This window comes from Pristiophorus japonicus, chromosome 5 (genome assembly GCF_044704955.1).
Source record: "Pristiophorus japonicus isolate sPriJap1 chromosome 5, sPriJap1.hap1, whole genome shotgun sequence".
NCBI lineage: Eukaryota > Metazoa > Chordata > Chondrichthyes > Pristiophoridae > Pristiophorus > Pristiophorus japonicus.
Window position 1 is genome coordinate 250,871,784 of NC_091981.1, and position 21,512 is coordinate 250,893,295.

Consider the following 21,512-nt stretch of genomic DNA (forward strand, 5'->3'; position numbering starts at 1 on the left):
CCCCACAGGCAAGTCCCAGGCCCGGACCTCACACCGAGATCCTGCAGCCCCAGCCCCCACAGGCAAGTCCCAGGCCTGGACCTCACACCGAGATCCTGCAGCCCCAGCCCCCACAGGCAAGTCCCAGGCCCAGACCTCACACAGAGACCTTGCAGCCTTAATCCCCACAGGCAAGTCCCAGGCCCAGACCTCACACAGAGACCCTGCAGCCTTAATCCCCACAGGCAAGTCCCAGGCCCAGATCTCACACAGAGACCCTGCAGCCCCAGCCCCCACAGGCAAGCAGCACTGCACAGAGGGGCCCAAGGGGGGGTGGGGGTTGAGCCGGCGGGGCGCTGCGGGCGGGGTGCTGAGGGATCCAGGGGCCGGCGGTTCGGAAGGGCCCCGCAGAGGAGCTGGTAGCGTCGGTCGGCGGCCATGGCAGCCGCAGGGGAGGCCGCTACGGAGACCGTGGGGGGACGCAGCAAGTGCGGCCGCTGGAGAGGCCACGACGGCCGCAGGAGAGGCGACAAGTCAGGTGGCAGAAGCTGCGACGGCGGAGGGCTTTCGGAGCGACGGAGAAGATGATGGCGGTGGCATCGTGTCGGAGCTGCAGAGCATCAAAGATGGCAGTGCCCAAGGAGAAGCCTCGTGGAATCCTCCTGCATCAAAGATGGCGCCTTAAAGAGGAAATGCACCCAGGAGTCTTAAAAGGGCCTTACAAAGAGGTGGTCCCCACAAAGGACTTCTGTTTGGCAGAGCGAGTCTAAAATGAGCTATGTTAACGTGAGATAGTGAATTTATAATAAGAATTACTTTTTTTATGCTGAATGGCCACTGTATTTGTGTAAAATAATGGATGAAGTACAATTAATGATAACGGTTAACAAGGAAATCAAGGTTCCGCTACCAGTCAATAACCAGTTAATGTACCAGATAATATGTACCATACTAACGCACTGTCTATGCCCACCTGCCTTCTGTTGGACAAGTGTGAAGTTATGTAATGATGTGTGTATCGTTGTCCTGCGTCCAGGTGGGGGGGGAAGGTGATGTTATGTAATGATGTGTGTATCGTCCCAGTACCTTAAATGTATCGTAAGTACTATGCCACACCACAGAGGGCGCTGCTTTGGGAAACCCTGGTAGTACCTGTAACAAGGGCTATCTAAGGCTGTCCACCATACCTGGGAGGCACTCTGGAGCTGAACAATAAAGGACGAAGGTCACAGCAGTTAGACTTACACCAGACCGTGTGGAGTCAGTGATTTGTGTGCTACATACACCACAAGGGCATTTATCCTTTGATAGTATTGCATGGTTCTGTTTTATCCTATTGTGTTTTAGCTCTTACATCCCCAAAGCTTTACTAATTACTTATGATCAGCTGCTGGGTGAGTCTCAGAAGTAACTTGACAGGAATATCTCTCACTACCCTCTCCGTGTCTCAGGGTGATTCCACATTCTCTGTCTAGCACTTTTCAGACTGGGAGTCAAGCAGATCATCATCACCACCATAGGCAGTCCCTCAAAATCAAGACTTGCTGCCACTCTAAAAGGGAGTTCTTAGGTGAGTGAACAGTCCAATACGAGAACCACAGTCTCTGTCACAGGTGGGACAGATAGTCATTGAAGGAAAGGGTGGGTGGGGCGTCTGGTTTGCCGCACGCTCCTTCCGCTGCCTGCGCTTGCTTTCTGCATGCTCTCGGCGACGAGACTCGAGGTGCTCCACTTGAGTGGAAGAAGTATCCAACAACAACAACTTGTATTTATAGCCATGTTAAATCCAACTTGTACTTGTTAAATATGCAGACTATGGATATACTCTCTTTGTAATCACTGTATAGTTGCATAAGATGGAGACTTGTATACCTAATGTACTATCAATAAGGTTTACACTGTCTATATACTATGCTGGCACCACTCGAGGGTGCAACTGGTGGAGACCGGGGTTTCCTGTCCTGGTGGCAGGGGCTGTATAAAAGGGTAGCCACTATGCGGCTGGCTCACTCTGGAGTTACGAATAAAGGACCAAGGTCACTACAGTTTGAGTACAACACATTGACTCCACGAGGCATTCATAAGTACATTATAGACATAACAACTGGCGATGAGTATACGGACTTTCACGCGATTATGGCTACCTTTGGCACACTAAAAGACTTCGCAAGGGGTGATGATCGGGATGTCTTCATGGAAAGGCTTGAGCAATATTTCGTGGCAAACGACCTGGCAGGGGAGACGGACGCATTGGCAGAGAAGCGCAAGGCTATACTGCTGACCAGTTGTGGGCCCGAGGTCTACTGCCTCGTCAGGGACTTGCTGGCACCCATGAAGGATAAGACATACGATGAGCTGACTGAACTAATTCGCCACCAACTAAAACCAAAAGAAAGCATCCTCACGGCTAGGCACAGATTCTACACTCACCACAGACCTGAGGGCCAGGAGATTGCAAATATTCTGCTGACCTCAGGAGACTTGCGGCGTGTGATTTCGGCATGCACCTCAACAAAGCATTCCAAGATATCTTCGTTATGAGAATTGGCCACGAGGGCCTCCTTCATAAACTATTATCTGCCGACACCACAGTCAACCTGCAGAGGGCCATCAGCATCAGTCAGGCGTTCATGACCTCGACGTGCAGCACCAAGCAAATTATTCATCCTGTGGACTTAAACCTGGCAAGTACTGTACAAAGAATGGTGCCTTTCACAGGCAAGACTGTAGAACGTGGCTCTGCCCAGGGCAGAGAGCACAGACCTCAGGGTTCCAGAACTCAGAGTCCGCCGAGGGGTGCTAATCAAGTAGCATCATGCTGGCGTTGCGGAGGAAACCATAGAGCTTGCTGAGTATGCATGCAAAGCCTGTAACATGAAGGGCCACCTCCAGCGTATGTGTAAAAGAAATACAACTCACCGTCTAGCAGAGGAGTCGGTAGATGACTTTGAATCCAGCGGGGAGTGTGATGATTTGGCCAGAGAGGCAGCTCAGCCCCAAGAAGAGTGTATGGAGTGTATACCTGCACCATCGATTGTCCTCCAGTGAAGATGGAAGTCGAGATAAACGGCAGTCCAGTCTTCATGGAAGTGGACACGGGAGCGAGCCAGTCAGTGATGAGCCAGGATGCCTTTGAGGGGCTATGGAATGGAAAATGACCCGAGCTGGTTCCAGTACAGGAAAAGTTGCGCACCGACACAAAGGAGCTGATCCCAGTCCTTGATAGTGTGGATGTAAGTGTAATCCATAATGGCATGATGCACAAGTTACCGCTGTGGATTGTTGCAGGTGATGGTCCAACGCTTCTCGGAAGAAGGTGGATGGGGACGATCCAGTGGAAATGGGAAGACCTCTTCACTCCAGCAATCGATGTCCCCCGTGCTCAGAGGTAGAGCAAAATCTCACCTTCGCTTGGGCCCGGCACCAGAGAACAGACCAGCGCGGCACCTGAGACACAGACCGTCCATCACGACTGCGTGGTAATGATCCAACCGGAATGACCTAAAAGTACATTCCCAGCTCCAGGACTCCTGGGGAGGAACATCAAATTCACAGGCACTCTTCCAGCTTTTGTGGCAGAACCGCGGGAGAGAAGGATCAAGCCAGTCGACGTCGAGGACAGAGGCAAGATGGCATCCCAGGTGCAGCGTGGCTGAAAAAAAAGATGGCCAAAACACGAGGTGCAACGCTGAGGGACCAATACGTGGTGTCTAACAAAGGATTTGATTTGGGGTAAGGCCAGCAGGGTTCTCTTAAAGGAGACCTGCAACCAACTGAACTTAGAGACATTGTATGCATGGCAATCAAAGTAATGAACCGACTAAGATTGTGAACAAAATGTTGTTGCGAGATGTCGGTACTATTCCTAATGTAAAGAACAAAACGTTGTTGCGAGATGTCGGGAATAGAGTGTCCCCAAAAGTAGCAAACAAGCGAATTCGGGAGGATAAAGCTGCTGATCCTGATGCCCTGCCCCAGGTGTCCCCACAAGTTATAGGCCAGCGACCTCAGGAGGGTGAAGGCACTGATCCTGATACCCTGCCCCAGGTCTATCCCACGCTGCAGGCACCCGATGGCACTATTCGCCACGGACCTGGAAATGAAAACGCCACCAATACACGCAGTCAGCCGCCGTTGCCCACCACCCGGGTGGAGACGGTACAGCCCCCAGACCCAGTCACTACCTCGACCATGTCTGGGAGCGAAAGGTCAGAACCAACGAGTTCCCCAAACGGGGCCTGGAACAGCCAGGTTCCCAACACCATTAGAAAGCAGGCAGAAGATTCTACAGCCCTCAAAGGAGGACAGGGAGGCCACATACATTTGTGGCTCTGCCCACCACTAGGCAATGGCAAAGGCCCTGAGTCCTGGCAAGGTGAGCGAACCAAGACCACCCTGCTAGCAGAGAGCGCAGCGCCACCATCAGATGACTAGGACCCCGTCCGGTTGCTCTGGAACTAGCGTCCTCACATACCTGTACTGCTACCTCAGTACTGACCATGAATGCAATCTACTCAATCCTGGCGCACGACCGTAAAACGTAACTAATGTAAGTCTCTGAACCAAGGTGTCACGCTACAAACTATACTTTGTACTTGCACTGTGTCTGATCCTGTATGTTAATGTAACGGGCCAGCTGCATGATCTCGCTGTGGGGGGGGTGGGGATGGATTTTTGTAGCCATGGATCACACCCAGAACCCTCTGGAACCTCCACTGTATCATCGAACCATCCAAACTGGTAACCACTTCCCTCCCAACGTTGTGGCAAAAGGACTTGGAGGTTAACAGGGAGCGAGTCAAGCCAAAGCACAGCCAAGGTGCAAGGGCTATTGGCACTTAAGTCTGGGGAGAGCTAAGCCAGAGCACATAGTGCAACGGTAATTGGCACAAAGGACTTGGGGGAAGAGTGATGTTATATATGCAGATTATAGATATACTCTCTGTGTAGTCACTGTATAGTTGCATAAGATGGAGACTTGTTTACCTGATGTACTATGTATATATGCACTGTGTATATACTATGGCGGTGCAGGCTAGAACAGCCGAATGGCCTACTCCTGCACCTATTTTCTATGCTGGCACCATTAGAGGATGTAACTGGTGGAGACCGGGGTTTCCTGCCCTGGTGACAGCGACTGTATAAAAGGGTAGCCACCATGCAGCTGCCTCACTTTAGAGTTACGAATAAAGGACCAAGATCACTACAGTTTGAGTACAACACATTGCCTCGTGGAGTCATTCATAAGTACATTACAGACATAACAGTACCCATGCTCCCTGCCTCTGACCCACTGCCTCCACCACATCCTCAAAATAATACTTTGCTGAGGCAAACTTCCTCTTTAAGATCTCAATTGTTGCCATACTGCAGCCATTAATTCCCCTTAGAAAAACATCATTTAAATAATATTCCATGCATGCAACTGTGCAATTAATGTTTCATATTTTTTCTTTTAGCTCTCAATGCGCACATGACATTGCAGCAAAAACAGCAGGGATCTGATCCCAGGCCTACAGAAGCAAACTAATACCTCCTACACTAGACAGGGATGATTCCACAAAGAAGATGAAAGAGACACACTCCCTTGCAGGGAGCAGGTTTCAGAAAAGTGCATGTGTGCAGTCAGTAGATTTCCATCCATTAATGGTTAATGGGCTGAAAACCTTGGGCTACACACCTGCAATTTCCAGAGATGCGCTTCCTGTGAGCGTTGATCCCCACCGCAAGTGCCAGAGCACGGAACCACCTCTTGTCCTTGCTGTTGGTGCGAGCTACCTCATGCAATGTGCCAACCTCAAAGGTGCTGATTTGTTAGTAACTGGTCGGTATGCCTTAATAGTGAGACCAACTGAAGAGCTGGTGTCACATTGCCAGTGTTGTAGCCAGGAGAACCTTGGATTGTTGAGTCTGGAGGTAAAAATAAACGTGGAGGAGAGTTTCAGCAGCCGAGATGTTATGAAGGTGGAAGTAGGTGGACTTGGTGATGGAGAAGAGATGGGGTTGGAAGCTCAGCTCAGAGTCAAATCGGAAGCTGAGGTTGTGAACATGTTGCTTCAGCCTGAGACAGTGGCCAGGAAAGGAATGGAATTCACTAAGGAATGGAGTTCGTGGCACCAGCATAACAATCTCTCTTGTCCTTGAAAAGATGCAAAGGTGATAAAACTTAACTACCAGTCTTTGGTCGAGATCAATTGACTCTGACAGTCATTGATAAAATAGGTAGCATGTTCACTTATTCATTTTTCTGATAACATTAAACTTCTAAGTGAAGTCTAGCTGTAAACAATAAACCAAATTTAACTCTTAGCACATGCAAGCCATGTCAGACTTCACAGTATGCTCAGCTTTCTTATTAATTACATTTTATTTTGTCTTCATAATTTTAGTAGCTACCATATGCAAAGATGTGCAATCTTACAATGTTTAAAGGATGACAATTCTGAAAGAAACTCGCCATTATGCATTTGTATTTAGTCTCTTACAGTCCATGGCATGCTGTGTGTCTCTTTCATCTTGTACCATTTAACTCTCATCATCATAGGCGGTCCCTTGAACGAGAATGACTTGCTTCCACAAGAGTTCACAGATATTTCAATGAAGGACCCGATATTCCAGTCCTGAACTCCAATTGAAGGGTGGAAAATGCCTGTGCATGGATTTTTTTAACGTGTGGTGACCGTTGCACATCAGTCACCACAAGGGCTTGACAGAGCTAGGCCTTTATCCAGTGGCAAGGGTTAACCAGGACGACTGGAGACCTGCTCTGCTACACGGACCTAGTGCACACACATATAGCAGTGTGGGCTGGCCCGTGCTGTTCCTGGGCCCTCGGCTCTTCTGGGCCCCGTACCCTCATTCACCGCACTTCCGACATGATCTCTCACCGCTCCTCCGCCACAAACATTCGCTGCACCTCCACCACGATCCCTCACCACTCCTCTGCCACAAAAACACTCGTCGCACCTCCGCCATGACTCCTTCATTTAATTCTACAGTGATATTGTATCACATTGTATCATAGCTTGAAACGGTATCTTTGATTCTTGTTCGATTTCATCAACTGTGAGATCAATCACAATGTATAATCATGGTGGTACGTTTGGAGATGCTCTGAAGATGCAATGAGGTACTATATAAAGGGCTTTCCTTCTGTTATGTATGTTAACTGGGTTTTACCTGCCACCGGAGGGCGCGACTGTCGGAGTCCTAATGGTCACTGGTAGACACGTGCAAGCCGTGTATATAATGTTGGCAGCCATGTTGAATCCTCACTTTGAGAATAAATAAACTGGAGTAAGGTCATGCCTGAACTAACTCACCGTACTTAACCTCGTGGAGTTATTCGACACTTAACAACTGGCGACGAGTTAAAAATATGAACATGCACGCAACCATGTCTGTTGGCATTTGGGAGAGATTCGTGGAAGGGGAAGACTGGGAGGATTTCACTGATCACCTCGACCAGTACTTCGTAGCCAACGGATTGGAAAGAACCGACAACGCAATTAAGCGCAGGGCGGTTCTCCTCACCAACTGTGGATAAAACATTTACGGCCTTATCAAGAATCTACTCTCACCGACTAGACCAATGGATAAGACTTACGATGAATTGTGTATGCTGGTTCGGAACCACTTTAAACCGAAGGAAAGCATCATCATAGCAAGGTATCGTTTCTATATGCACAATCGCTCAGAGGGCCAGGACGTGGCAGAATTTGTCGCCGACCTGTGATATCTCGCTGGGCCATGCAACTTCGGAGCTGCGTTGGAGGAAATGCTGCGAGACTTTTTCATTCTTGGCATTGGTCACGAGGTCATCCTTTGAAAGCTGCTGGCTGCTGAATCTCTGGACCTGAGCAGGGCCATCACAATCGCCCAGGCATGCATGGCCACAGACGAAAACTCAAAACAGATATCTTCCCAGCATCAAAACTCACCGGCAAGTACTGTGCATAAAATAATATTGTCAGCAGGCAGAGCTGCACATAGCAGGGCCTACTCATCTGCGTTCGTATGACCTGTAACTGCTCAAAGTCCGCCATCGGGGGTGAATCAAATCTCGCGTTGTGGGGACTATTGTCGGGCCCATCAATGCCAATTCAAGCAATACGTGTGCAAAGGCTGTGCAACAATGGGGCACCCTCAGCGAATGTGCCCGCTACCGAACAAGCGTGCTGCGACACATCACCTGGCTGAGGATGATCGATCCAGCGTGGACCAAACTGCACAGGTACAGGACGAAGAAGTATATGGGGTACATTCTTTTACCAAAAGTCCTCCTCTAATGCTGGAAGTTAAATTAAATGGGGTTCTAGTATCCATGGAATTGGACACGGGTGCGAGTCAGTCAATAATGAGCCAGAAGGCTTTTGAAAAGCTGTTGGACACTAAGGCAAAAAGACCCAAACTGAGCCCAATCAATGCGAAGCTGTGTACCTACACCAAAGAGCTCATACCAGTCATTGGTAGCGCGGTAATAAAGGTATCGTACGATGGAGCTGTGAATGAATTATCGTTGTGGATCATTCCAGGCAATGGCCCAACGCTGTTTGGCAGGAGTTGGCTTGAGAAAATTAAATGGAACTGGAACGATATTAAAACCTTATCATCAGTGGAAGACGCTTCATGCGCTCAAGTGCAGAGCAAGTTTCCCTCATTGTTCGAACCGGGCATCGTCAACTTCACAAGAGCCAAGGTGCAGGTCCACCTAGGCCCGGATGCAAGACCCGTCCATCACAAGGCTCGGGCGGTTCCGTACATGATGAGGGAGAAAGTCGATATCTAATTGGACAAACTTCAACGGGAAGGAATCATATCACCAGTTGAGTTCGGCCAATGGGCCAGTCCAATTGTCCTGGTGTTGAAAAGTGATGGCACGGTCAAGATCTGCGGCGACTACAAAGTAACGATCAACCGAGCCTCGATACAGGATCAGTACCCGTAACCCAAGTCTGACAGCCTGTTTGCAACGCTAGCCGGGGGGGGGGGGGAGTCGTTCACCAAATTGGACCTGACCTCCACTTACATGACACAGGAGCTGGTTGAATCGTCAAAAAATCTGACGTGCATCAACACGCACAAAGGACTATTTATATACCACAGATGCCCTTTCGGAATTCGCTCGGCAGCAGCCATATTTCAGAGAAACATGGAGAGTTTGCTGAAGTCCATCCCGAGAATCAACGTGTTCCAAGATGACATCCTGATCACCGGTCGTGATGCCACGGAACACCTGCACAACCTGGAAGAGGTTATACGTCGTCTAGACAGAGTGGGACTCAGGCTAAAACGCTCCAAGTGTGTTTTCATGGCACCAGAAGTCGAATTCCTGGGAAGAAAGATTGCAGCAGATGGCATCAGGCCTACGGACTCGAAGACAGACGCCATCAAGAATGCACCCAGACCCCAGAATGTGACGGAGCTGCGTTCGTTCCTGGGCCTTCTCAACTATTTCGGTAACTTTCTACCTAGTTTGAGCACATTGCTAGAGTCCTTGCACATGTTTCTGAGAAAGGGTAATGACTGGGTTTGGGGCAAATCTCAAGACACAGCCTTTGAGAAGACCAGGAACTTGCTATGTTCCAATAAATTACTGATACACTATGACCCATGTAAGCGGTTAGTGCTGGCCTGTGACGCCTCATCACATGGGGTCGGTTGTGTGCTCCAGAGAGCCAATGTATCAGGCAAACTCCAACCAGTTACATATGCGTCCAGAAGTCTGTCTAAAGCTAAAAGAGCCTATAGCATGGGAGAGAAAGAGGCTTTAGCATGCGTATATGGGGTTAGGAAAATGCACCACTACCTGTTTGGGCTTGAAACAAACCACAAGTCGCTCATTTTGTTGTTTTCTGACAGCAAAGGTATTAACACCAATGCCTCGTCCCGCATCCAAAGATGGGCACTGACATTATCCGTTTATGATTATTTCATCCGCCACAGACCAGGCATTGAAAACTGTGCTGATGTGCTTAGCCGGCTACCATTGCCCACAACCGGGGTGGAAATACCACAGCCCGCAGACTTGCTGCTGGTCATGGATGCCTTCGAGAGCGAGGGGTCACCCGTCACGGCTCGCCAAATTAAGACCTGGACCAGCCAGGATCCTGTACTGTCAAGCGTAAAAAGGCGTATCCTAAATGGAAATCTGTCTGCCATTCCCAGGGAAATGCAGGATGAAATTAAGCCTTATAGCCACCACAAAGATGAATTGTCTATTCAGTCAGATTGTCTTTTATGGGGTAATCATGTTGTTATGCCAAAAAAAGGCAGGGAAACTTTTGTGCGAGATTTACACAGTACCCACCAAGGCATTGTCATGATGCCAGGTCTCACGTTTGGTGGCCCGGCATTGACTCAGACTTGGAGTCAAGTATGCATCAGTGCAAAACTTGCAGGAAACTGAGTAACGCACCTGTGGAGGCTCCGTTGAGTCTGTGGTCATGGCCCTCCAAACCGTGGTCAAGGATCCAGATAGACTTTTCCGGCCCTTTCTCGGCAAAATGTTTTTAGTGGTAGTGGACACTTACTCCAAATGGATTGAATGCGTAACCATGTCATCCAGCATGTCCACAGTCACTATTGAAAGCCTCTTGGCCATGTTCGCCACCCATAGCCTGCCCGACGTCCTTGTCAGCGACAATGGACCATGTGTTATACATGTAAACTTGCAGTTACTCTGTACAGCCATCAGAGGGCTCATCCCCTGGAGTCCCAAGGGACCCCATAATCCCTTGGGAGCACAGGTATTTCAGGAGGCTTCACAGGTTGAAGAGGCATTCTGGAGACCTGCAATAAAAGACTAAGATCACACTTTACTTTGAGCTCTCAGTGTTCAGTCTGACTCTTTCTCCATACACAACAACTGGCAACGAGATACAGATAGCGAACCCAAAGATGCAGAGAACAGTGGGTATCCTGGAGAAATTCTCGGAGGGAGATGATTGGGAAACTTTTGTGGAGCGACTCGACCAATACTTTGTGGCCAACGAGCTAGATGGGGAAGAGAGCACTGCCAAACGAAGGGCGATCCTCCTCACCATCTGTGGGGCACCAACTTATGGCCTCATGAAGAATCTGCTCACTCCAGCGAAACCCACGGCAAAATTGTACGATGATTTGTGCATACTGGTCTGAGAGCATTTCAACCCGAAGGAAAGTGTTCTGATGGCGAGGTATTGGTTCTACATCTACAAAAGGTCTGAAGGCCAGGAAGTGGTGAGTTATGTCGCCGAGCTAAGACGCCTTGCAGGACATTGTGAATTTGAAGGACATTTGGAGCACATGCTCAGAGACCTTTTCGTACTTGGCATTGGCCACAAAACCATCCTTTGCAAACTTTTGACTGTAGAGACCCCAACCTTGAGTAAGGCCATAGCGATAGCCCAGGCATTCATTGCTACCAGTGACAATACGAAGCAAGTCTCTCAGCACACAAGTGCTGCTACAAGTGCTGTGAACAAAATGATGTTGTTTTCGAATCGTAACATACAGGGCAGGTCACACATACTTGCAGCTTCACGTCCGCAGATGTCTGAGAGTCCACCATCAAGGGTGATGAATGCAAGGCCATTAACACCTTGTTGGCGCTGCGGGGGTGATCACTGTTTCCATTCATGCCATTTCAAAGAGTACATTTGCAAGGGCTGTGGAACAATGGGACGCCTCCAACGAGTGTGCAGGCGAGCTGCAAATCCTGTTTTCCCTGCAAACCACCATGTTGCAGAGGAGGACAGATCAATGGAGGATCACGACGAACCAGAGCCTCAGATCGAGGAGGCAAAGGTACATGGGGTGCACACATGCACCACAAATTGTTCCCCGATAATGCTGAATGTTGAACTAAATGGACTCCCGGTGTCAATGGAGCTGGACACGGGTGCGAGCCAGTCCATCATGGGCAAAAAGACTTTCGAAAGGTTGTGGTGCAATGAGGCCTCAAGTCCAGTCTTAACTCCAGTTCGCAAGAAACTAAGAACTTACACGAAAGAACTGATTCCTGTAATCGGCAGGGCTACCGTAAAGGTCTCCTACAATGGAGCGGTGCACAAGCTATCACTCTGGGTGGTACCGGGCGATGGTCCCACGCTGCATGCTGCTCGGCAGGAGCTGGCTGGGAAAGATACACTGGAACTGGGACGACGTCCGAGCGCTATCGCCCGCTGACGACACTTCGTGTGCCCAGGTCTTAAACAAATTTCCTTCGCTGTTCAAACCAGGAAATTCCAAGGAGCACAAGTACAGATCCACCTAATTCCGGCTCGCGACCCATCCATCACAAGGCAAGAGCAGTGCCATACATGATGAGAGAAAGGGTAGAGATCTAGCTAGACCGGCTGCAAAGAGAGGGCACCATTTCCCCGATCGAGTTCAACAAATGGGCCAGTCCTATCGTCCCAGTCCTCAAGGGAGACGGTACCGTCAGAATCTGTGGCGATTACAAAGTCACTGTCAATCGTTTCTCCCTGCAGGACCAATACCCACTACCAAAGGTCGGCAACCTCTTTGCAACGCTGGAGGAGGAAAGACATTCACAAAGCTGGATCTGACTTCAGCCTACATGACACAGGAACTGGAGGAATCATTGAAGGCCCTCACCTGCATCAAGATGCACAAAGGTCTTTTTGTTTATAATAGATGCCCGTTTGGAATCCGATCAGCGGCGGCGATATTCCAGAGAAACATGGAAAGTTTACTGAAATCGGTCCCACACACCGTGGTCTTCCAGGACAACATCTTGGTCACAGGCCAGAACACAGTCGAGCATCTGCAGAACCTGGAGGAGGTTCTTAGTCGATTCAACCTCTTGGGGCTCAGTTTAAAACGCTCTAAGTGCGTTTTCCTGGCACTTGAAGTGGAGTTCTTGGGAAGGAGGATTGCGGTGGATGGCATCAGGCCCAACGTGAAGACGGAGGCAATCGAGAATGCACCAAAGCCACAGAACGTGACGGAGCTGCGGTCGTTTCTGGGACTACTGGACTACTTTGGTAACTTCCTACCGGGTATCAGCACACTGTTAGAACCACTGCATGTCTTACTACGAAAAAGGGACGAATGGGTTTGGGGCAAAAGCCAAGAAAATGCCTTTGTAAAAGCGAGAAAATTGTTATGCTCAAAAAATTTGCTTGTGTTGTATGATCCACGTAAGCGTTTGGTACTAGCATGTGATGCATCGTCATATGGCGTCGGGTGTGTATTGCAACAAGCTAATGATTTCGGGAAACTGCAACCAGTTGCTTATGCATCCAGGAGTCTGTCTAAGGCTGAGAGTGCTTACAGCATGATTGAGAAAGAAGCATTAGCATGTGTCTATGGGGTAAAGAAAATGCATCAATAACTGTTTGGGCTAAAATTCGAATTGGAAACTGACCATAAGCCACTTATATCCCTATTCTCCGAGAGTAAAGGGATAAATACTAACGCATTGGCCCACATCCAGAGATGGGCGGTCACGTTGACCGCATACAACTACGCCATCCGTCACAAGCTAGGCACAGAAAACTGCGCCGATGCTCTCAGTAGGCTGCCATTGCCCACCATGGTGGTGGAAATGGTGCAGCCCGCAGATCTAGCCATGGTTATGGAAGCATTTGAGAGTGAGCAATCACCCGTCACTGCCGAGCAGGTCAAAACCTGGACAAGCCAGGACCCCTTATTATCTTTAGTCAAAAGCTGTGTGCTTCACGGGAGCTGGTCCAGTGTCCCAGTGGAAATGCAGGAAGAGATAACGCCGTTCCAGCGGCGCAAAGATGAAATGTCTATACAGGCAGACTGCCGTCTGTGGGGCAATCGAGTAGTGGTCCCCAAGAAGGGCAGAGACAACTTCATCAATGATCTCCACAGTACCCACCCAGGCGTCATAATGAAGAAAGCAATAGCCAGATCCCACGTGTGGTGGCCCGGTATCGATGCGGAATTAGAGTCCTGTGTTCACAGATGTAATACAAGTTTACATATATAACACCGTGTTTCACCAGTTCAGAGTTCCACGAGTTTATGACCCGTAATGGCATCAAGCATGTCAGGTCTGCCCCTTTCAAACCTGGATCTAATGGTCAAGCGGAGCGGGCTGTCCAAACCATTAAGCAGAGCCTAAAACGCGTGACTCACAGCTCCCTACTGACGCGCTTGTCCCACATTCTGCTCAGTTACCGGACGAGATCCCACTCGCTCACCGGGGTCTCTCCTGCAGAGCTGTTAATGAAGAGAGGCCTCAAAACCAGGCTCTCCCTTGTACACCCAGATCTCAATGATCACGTCGAAACCAGAAGGCAACGGCAGCAATGGTACCACGATCGTGCGGCCGTATCACGTGATATTGCTGTTCATGATCCTGTGTTTGTCCTGAATTATGGTCATGGTCCAAAGTGGGTTGCTGGCACGGTTTTGGCCAAGGAGGGGAATAGGGTGTTTGGAGTAAACTGTTAAATGGCCAAACGTGCAAGGGGCACATCAACCAAACCGCGATTCACAGACAACCCAGAACAAATTGAAGATGACACCATCATCGACCAACCAACACACTCCACCCATCAGTTGACCCTTGTGTCATTCATGAAGACAAACCTACCATTCCCGACAGTCCTGTCAGACCGACTGCTCCGCAATGCAGCAATGGTCCTACTAACTCACTCAAGGTTGGGTTCGAACTGAGAAGATCAACCAGGGAGCAGAAGGGCCTGGACCATCTCAACTTGTAAATACAACCTGTACCAAGGACTTTGGGGGGAATGATGTTATGTATGTTAACTGGGTTTTACCTGCCACCGGAGGGCGCGACTGTTGGAGTCCGAATGGTCACTGGCAGACACATGCAAGCCGTGTATATAATGTTGGCAGCCATGTTGAATCCTCACTTTGAGAATAAATAAACTGGAGTAAGGTCATGCTTCAACTAGCTCAGAGCATAGGGCCCCGGCAGCTGAAGGCACGGCCACCGATGCTTGAGCGATTGTAATCAGGGATGGTCAAGGGGAAAGATTTCGAAGAGCGTAGACATAAGAACATAAGAAATAGGAGCAGGAGTCGGCCATAAGGCCCCTCGAGCCTGCTCCGCCATTCAATAAGATCATGGCTGATCTGATCATGGACTCAGCTCCACTTCCCTGCCGACTCCCCATAACCCCTTATCGGTTAAGAAACTGTCTATTTCTGTCAAATTTATTTGATGTCCCAGCTTTCACAGCTCTCTGAGGCAGCGAATTCCAGGGATTCACAACCCTCAGAGAAGAAATTTCTCCTCATCTCTGTTCTAAATTGACGGCTCCTTATTCTAAGATCATGCCCTCTACTTCTAGTCTCCCCCATCAGTGGAAACATCCTCTCTGCATCCACCCTGTCAAGCCCCCTCATAATCTTATATGTTTCTATAAGATCACCTCTCATTCTTCTGAATTCCAATGAGTAGAAACCCAAACTACTCAACCTTTCCTCATAAGTCAATCCCCTCATCCCCGGGATCAACCTAGTCTCTAAACTGCCTCCACAGCAAGTATATCCTTTTGTAAATATGGAAACCAAAACTGCACGCAGTATTCCAGGTGTGGTCTCACCAATACCCTGTACAACTGTAGCAAGACTTCCCTGCTTTTATACTCCATCCCCTTTGCAATAAAGGCCAAGATACCATTGGCCTTCCTGATCACTTGCTGTATCTGCATACTATCCTTTTGTGTTTCATGCACAAGTATCCCTAGGTCCCGCTGTACTGCGGCACTTTGCAATCTTTCTCCATTTAAATAATAACTTGCTCTTTGATTTTTTTCTGCCTAAGTGTATGACCTCACACTTTCCAACATTATACTCTATCTGCCAAATTCTTGCCCACTCACTTAGCCTGTCTATGTCCTCCTGCAGTCTATTTATGTCCTCCTCACACATTGCCCTTCCTCCCATCTTTGTATCGTCAGCAAACTTGGCTACATCACACTCAGTCTCCTCTTCTACATCGTTAATATAGATTGTAAATAGTTGGGGTCCCAGCACTGATCCCTGAGGCACCCCACTGGTTACTGATTGCCAACCAGAGAATGAACCATTTATCCCGACTTTCTGTTTTCTGTTTGTCAACCAATCTTCTATCCATGCTAATATATTACCCCCAACCCCATGAACTTTTATCTTGTGCAGTAACCTTTTGTGTGGCACCTTGTCAAATGCCTTCTGGAAGTCCAAATACACCATATCCTCTGGTTCCTCTTTATCCTCCCTGTTCATTACATCCTCAAAGAATTCCAACAAATTTGTCAAACATGACTTCCCCTTCATAAATCCATGCTGACTTTGCCTGACCAAATTTTGCTTTTCCAAATGTCCTGTTACTGCTTCTTGAATAATAGACTCCAACATTTTCCCAACCACAGATGTTAGGCTAACTGGTCTATAATTTCCTGCTTTTTGTCTGCCTCCTTTTTCGAATAGGGGCGTTACATTTGCAGTTTTTCAATCTGCTGGGACCTCCCCAGAATCCAGGGAATTTTGGTAAATTACAACCAATGCATCCACAATCCCTGCTGTTACGTCTCTTAAGACCCGAGGATGCAAGTCATCAGGTCCAGGGGATTTATCTGCCTTTAGTCCCATTATCTTACAGAGCACTGCCTCCTTAGTGATTGTGATTCTGTTAAGTTCTTCCCCCCCTATAGCCCCGTGACTATTCACTGTTGGAATATTGTTAGTGTCCTCCAACGTAAAAACTGATCTCAGGGGTTTTGAAGCTGAAGGAGACTACAGAGATAGGGAGGGGCGAGGATACGAATTTTGAAATCGAGGTGTTGCTTAACCAGGAGCCAATGTAGGTGGGCGAGCACACGGATGATGGGTGAGTGGGACTTGGTGCGAGTTAGGACACGGGCTGCCCGGAAGTCTGCAGCATCACAATGTTCTCCATCTACAGCGTATAAACTGCATCGGATATTTATGGCAGAAACAGGTGTTCACTCAGTAGTTCGCACCTCATTAAGGTGCAATCACTCAGCACTGACTGCAATAACAAGGTAAATAACAGCCTGTTTAGGTCCAACGTACAAAGTAGCAGGTAGGTAATCTTTCATCTCTTGTGTAGTACGAACATCGCCCACTATCCTTATAGCTGTATTTCACTTATCATCGCTTATTTTTCAGCTTTCTTACTACATGTACTTACATTCAATCTATTTCATTGATAGTTCAGTTCATTCTTCTGAGCATCATGGGGTAGCTGATATTGACTCTGCACGATTGCATAAAATGGGTGGTGACGAGTCAGCAGTCCGTTTTACAACTTTGCCGATTTTTATTTCCATTGAAGTCAAAGGAAATAAGAATCAGAAGAGATGTATAATGGACTGCCGACTTGCTATCACTGATTTTACACAATCATACAAAGTCAAGATCTACTCCCCACGTGTGTTGCAGATGGAGGGGATAAATCATTCAAGGAGTATGGTGGGTAAATCGCGATGACACCTACTCACCCGCTAGAAAAGGTGGGGACTGTACATGCATCACGTCACACACCCTGGAACAAATATGCATTTAAGGACCCCGATAAAAGGACTGGGAGAAAAAAATCTCTCAATTAATTACATAAAGCCTAAATTCAGCAAGCAGAAGCTTGCTTACTTTGGGTCGGTGTATGGGAAGATTTTTCCTTCTTACGTGCAGTACTTTACACATGTCTACATTCAATAATATCTGCTATTGCTTTTCCACTTCTTATCCAACTCATTCTGTAATTCCTCAGCTGCTTCCTCTGATTTCATTGCCCCTCATATTTTGGTACCACTTGCAAATTTGAGCAATTTACATTGAACTTCTGAAATGAAGTCATTGATTGAAATTACAAATAGAAGCTGTCCCAATACTAATCCCGGGTCATCCTACTGACTACGTCCTCATACCCTAACCTCTATCAAGTACCCATTTTTTCTATCCTTCAGCCAGTTTCTTATCCATCCCCCCATGTTTAAGCATAACTAACAATCTTTCAAGTGGAACTTCGTTAAATGCCTTTTGTAAGTCTATCATGTAAGGCTTTCCACAGTCCAATTGAGTTGTCACTTCCTCAAAGAAGTTGAGGAAGTTAGTGACGCAACGGGGGAAAAATTGGGTGCATTTGCACCTCCCGGGGGCATCTAAAGGGGCGCAAATCATTTTGTGACCAGGCACGGTGCCGCTAACAACTCCCGCTAAATTCGGTGGGTGTTTAGCGGCGGTGCTACAGCATTGCGCCCCGATCTTCTGCGCCCAGAGATCGTGACATTATCGCCATGCGCATCGCCCCGGCCCCTAAATTGGGTTTCACCCTCTGAAGCTGCGCCAGGACAATGAGAGCGACAGTTTCAGGGGACACGTACCAGGCAGTCGCTCGCTACTGGGGTGAAATTTAAAGGCGAGGTAGCTGGCTGCTGCTGAAAAAAATCTGCCGTTTCCCTTTGCGCTCCCGTGGTGTTATAGTGGTGGGGTCGGTGCCGCGATCTGCTTGAGTGCCCGGCTGATCGCGCGGCACCCCCACTCCCCGGTGGTCCAAGTAGATGTGTTCCTATTATGTAGAGTATGCAGCTTGGGCCCTTCCCTTTAATTGAGGGGAAAGCCCCTCGTATGCGACAGCTCTATGCTGCTGAGCCGTGCGCCCCACTCCCTTTCCAGGAAGGAAGTGGAGCACTTGATTTAGCGCTCCACGTCCTTTCGGGGACAATAACCCCAATTTATCACGAGGGGTGAGATTTCTATGCCTGGCACAAAGTCTTGTGCCTCGCAAGTGGTACAATTTCTAGGCCAAAATCTTCCCCTACTGAATTCATGTTGACTACTGTTTACCAGGGCTATATTATACAAATCATGATCGGGGCCCAGTAGAGGCGACGGTTTGGGGCCCAGAAGAGGCGAGGGCCCAGGGGCAGCACGGGCCAGCCCACACTGCGATCTATGAATAGTAGGAGCATGTGTATGCATTAGGTCCATGCAGCAGAGCTTGGTCTCCAGTCATCTTGGTTAACCCTTGCCACTGGATCAAGACCAAGCTCTGTCAAGCCCGTGTGGTGGCTGGTGTGTAAACGGCAACCCCACATTAAAAGAATCCACGCACAGGCATCTTCCACCCTTCAATATGTAGTTCGGGACCTAGAATGTCAGATCCCACCTGTGAACTCATCCCTTTTTGGTGTGGAAGTGGGTCATCCTCGATACGAGGGACCGCCGAATACAATACTATACTACTATACGAATAATCCTCAAGTTAACACTTGTTAATTCATTCCATTATTTTACATGTGATTGAAGTAAAACTAATGGGTCTGTTTTGTTGACCCTTTTGAACATGTATGTAAGCCTGCTTCCAATCTACTGGCACTGCCCCGGTATCCAGTGACACCCTCACAATGATTGCCTCACAAATCTCTTCACTAGTTTCTCTTGCAGCACTCTGGGATAAATACCATCTGTTCCAGGGAATTGGATCAGGAGTAAAGGGTACAATGATAGATTTCCAAAAACAGGTAAAAGGGATTTATGGTCAGTAATAACCTTCAGTGAATGACTTTGTACTCCCTACTCTTTTGCAAGTGGCTCTCATTCAATCTGGCTATATCGCTGTTCTGTGGGAGAAAGATAATAATTAGCATAACTGTCAATTCTTCTCATCAATTGAATTAAAATTGGCCCAGATTAACAGGATTCACATCCATTCAAAATTCCGTGTATTTCTCAGTATTGAAACAGGACATAACAGCCTCACTAGAAAGTGAATCTTTCAACTGCTATAAGGCTTTGTCATGCTTGTCGTCCCAGTGCAGTTTTGCATCTTACATATTAGTTCTTACAATGGTTCTATGATAGTGATGTAGTTAGACATAAAGCATGAACAGTACTTTTTTCATTTCAATGGTTTTCCATGTACCAAGCTGGTTTCTGCTCACTGAATTTACTTTTTTTTGCTATTAACATTAAGAATTTTCTCTTCCAGTGTTTTCATCCGGGTCTTTAATTGCATAGAATTCCAGGGTGCATGGTTAGGTGCATGTACCAAGAGATCAGATATGGTCCAGATCCCGCAATAACGCTCCGGAATAATTTGACTAGAGACAAGATCCCAAACTTTGATTTTTGTAACATTTAAGGCCAGTGTGGATGGAGAATAGCGTGTTGCAATACATTTTTTGGCTGATTTCAATTTGGTGGCATCCTGATCTCAGATATATTCACACAATTCATTTGATTATTTCACCTAGCATTCGCAAGTTAAGTTACTCATTTCCAAGAGCTTTACTTGCAGCATGCACATCCACAGATCATTACAGTTGCATTTTACACAGGCTACACAAGATGCACTGAGTCCAAAAAGTCAGGGCAGCCTATGATTTTCATCAGTGAATTTTATGTTTTACACGGATTTCAGGAACACAAACAGTTTTACGAGATCCTCCTGATTTATAGAACTTCAAAGCCTCCTTGCAACCCATGCAAAAGATACAGCACGACACATAATGAGACTGATACGTCCTTACTACACAGTATAAATGCACACGAGGCCCATGCTTGAGAGGTCAGTCTGTGACCTGTCCTTTATTCCTTAGCACTCAAGTGATGAAGATGGGTGGAGCTTCCCCTTTTATACCTGAAGGTCCAGGTTAGGAGTGTCTCCCACCTAGTGGTCAGTGTTCTCACGGTGTACAACTTAGGTCAGTTTATACATGGGTTACAATGCTGGTTGAATACATAATATCACCTCCCCCCCCAAAGTCTTATTGGGATCACAGGTTGAGTCTCTCTGGTGGTTTACGCTCCCTTGTAGAGCGCCTGAGTTGGGGCTCCGGTTGTTGGGCGCTGGCCTGAGTGTCTGCTGTTTGTAGTGCCTCAGGCCTGTCCGGACTGCCCACAGTGACTGGGCTCTCCTCCCTTTGGTTCCGGTGTTCGATCACCTGTGGTGGAGTGAACTCCATATCTTGTTCTTCCTCTGCTTCTTCTATGGTGTTGCTGAACCTCCTTTTTGTTTGATCCACATGTTTGCAGCAGATTTGTCCATTGGTAAGTTTAACTACCAGAATCCTATTTCCCTCTTTGGCAACCACAGTGCCTGCGAGCCATTTGGGCCCAGCAGCGTAGTTGAGGACAAAAACAGGATCATTTATATCAATACATCGCGCCCTCACATTCCTGTCATGGTAGTGATATTGTGACTGGTGCCTGCTCTCGACAATTTCTTTCATGGTGGGGTGTATAAGGGATAATCAGGTTTTGAGCGTCCTTTTCATTAGTATCTCTGCGGGTGGAACCCCTGTGAGCGAGTGTGGTCGGGATCTATAAGCCAACAAGAGGCGTGATAAGCGGGTTTGTAGGGAACCCCCTTGGAATCTGAGCATCCCCTGTTTGATTATCTGCACTGCTCGTTCTGCCTGGCCGTTTGAGGCCGGCTTGAACGGTGCCGTTCTAACATGGTTAATTCCATTGCCTGCCATGAAGTCCTGGAATTCAGTGCTTGTGAAGCACGGGCCATTGTCGCTGACCAAGATGTCCGGTAAACCGTGGGCGGCGAACATTGCCCCTAGACTTTC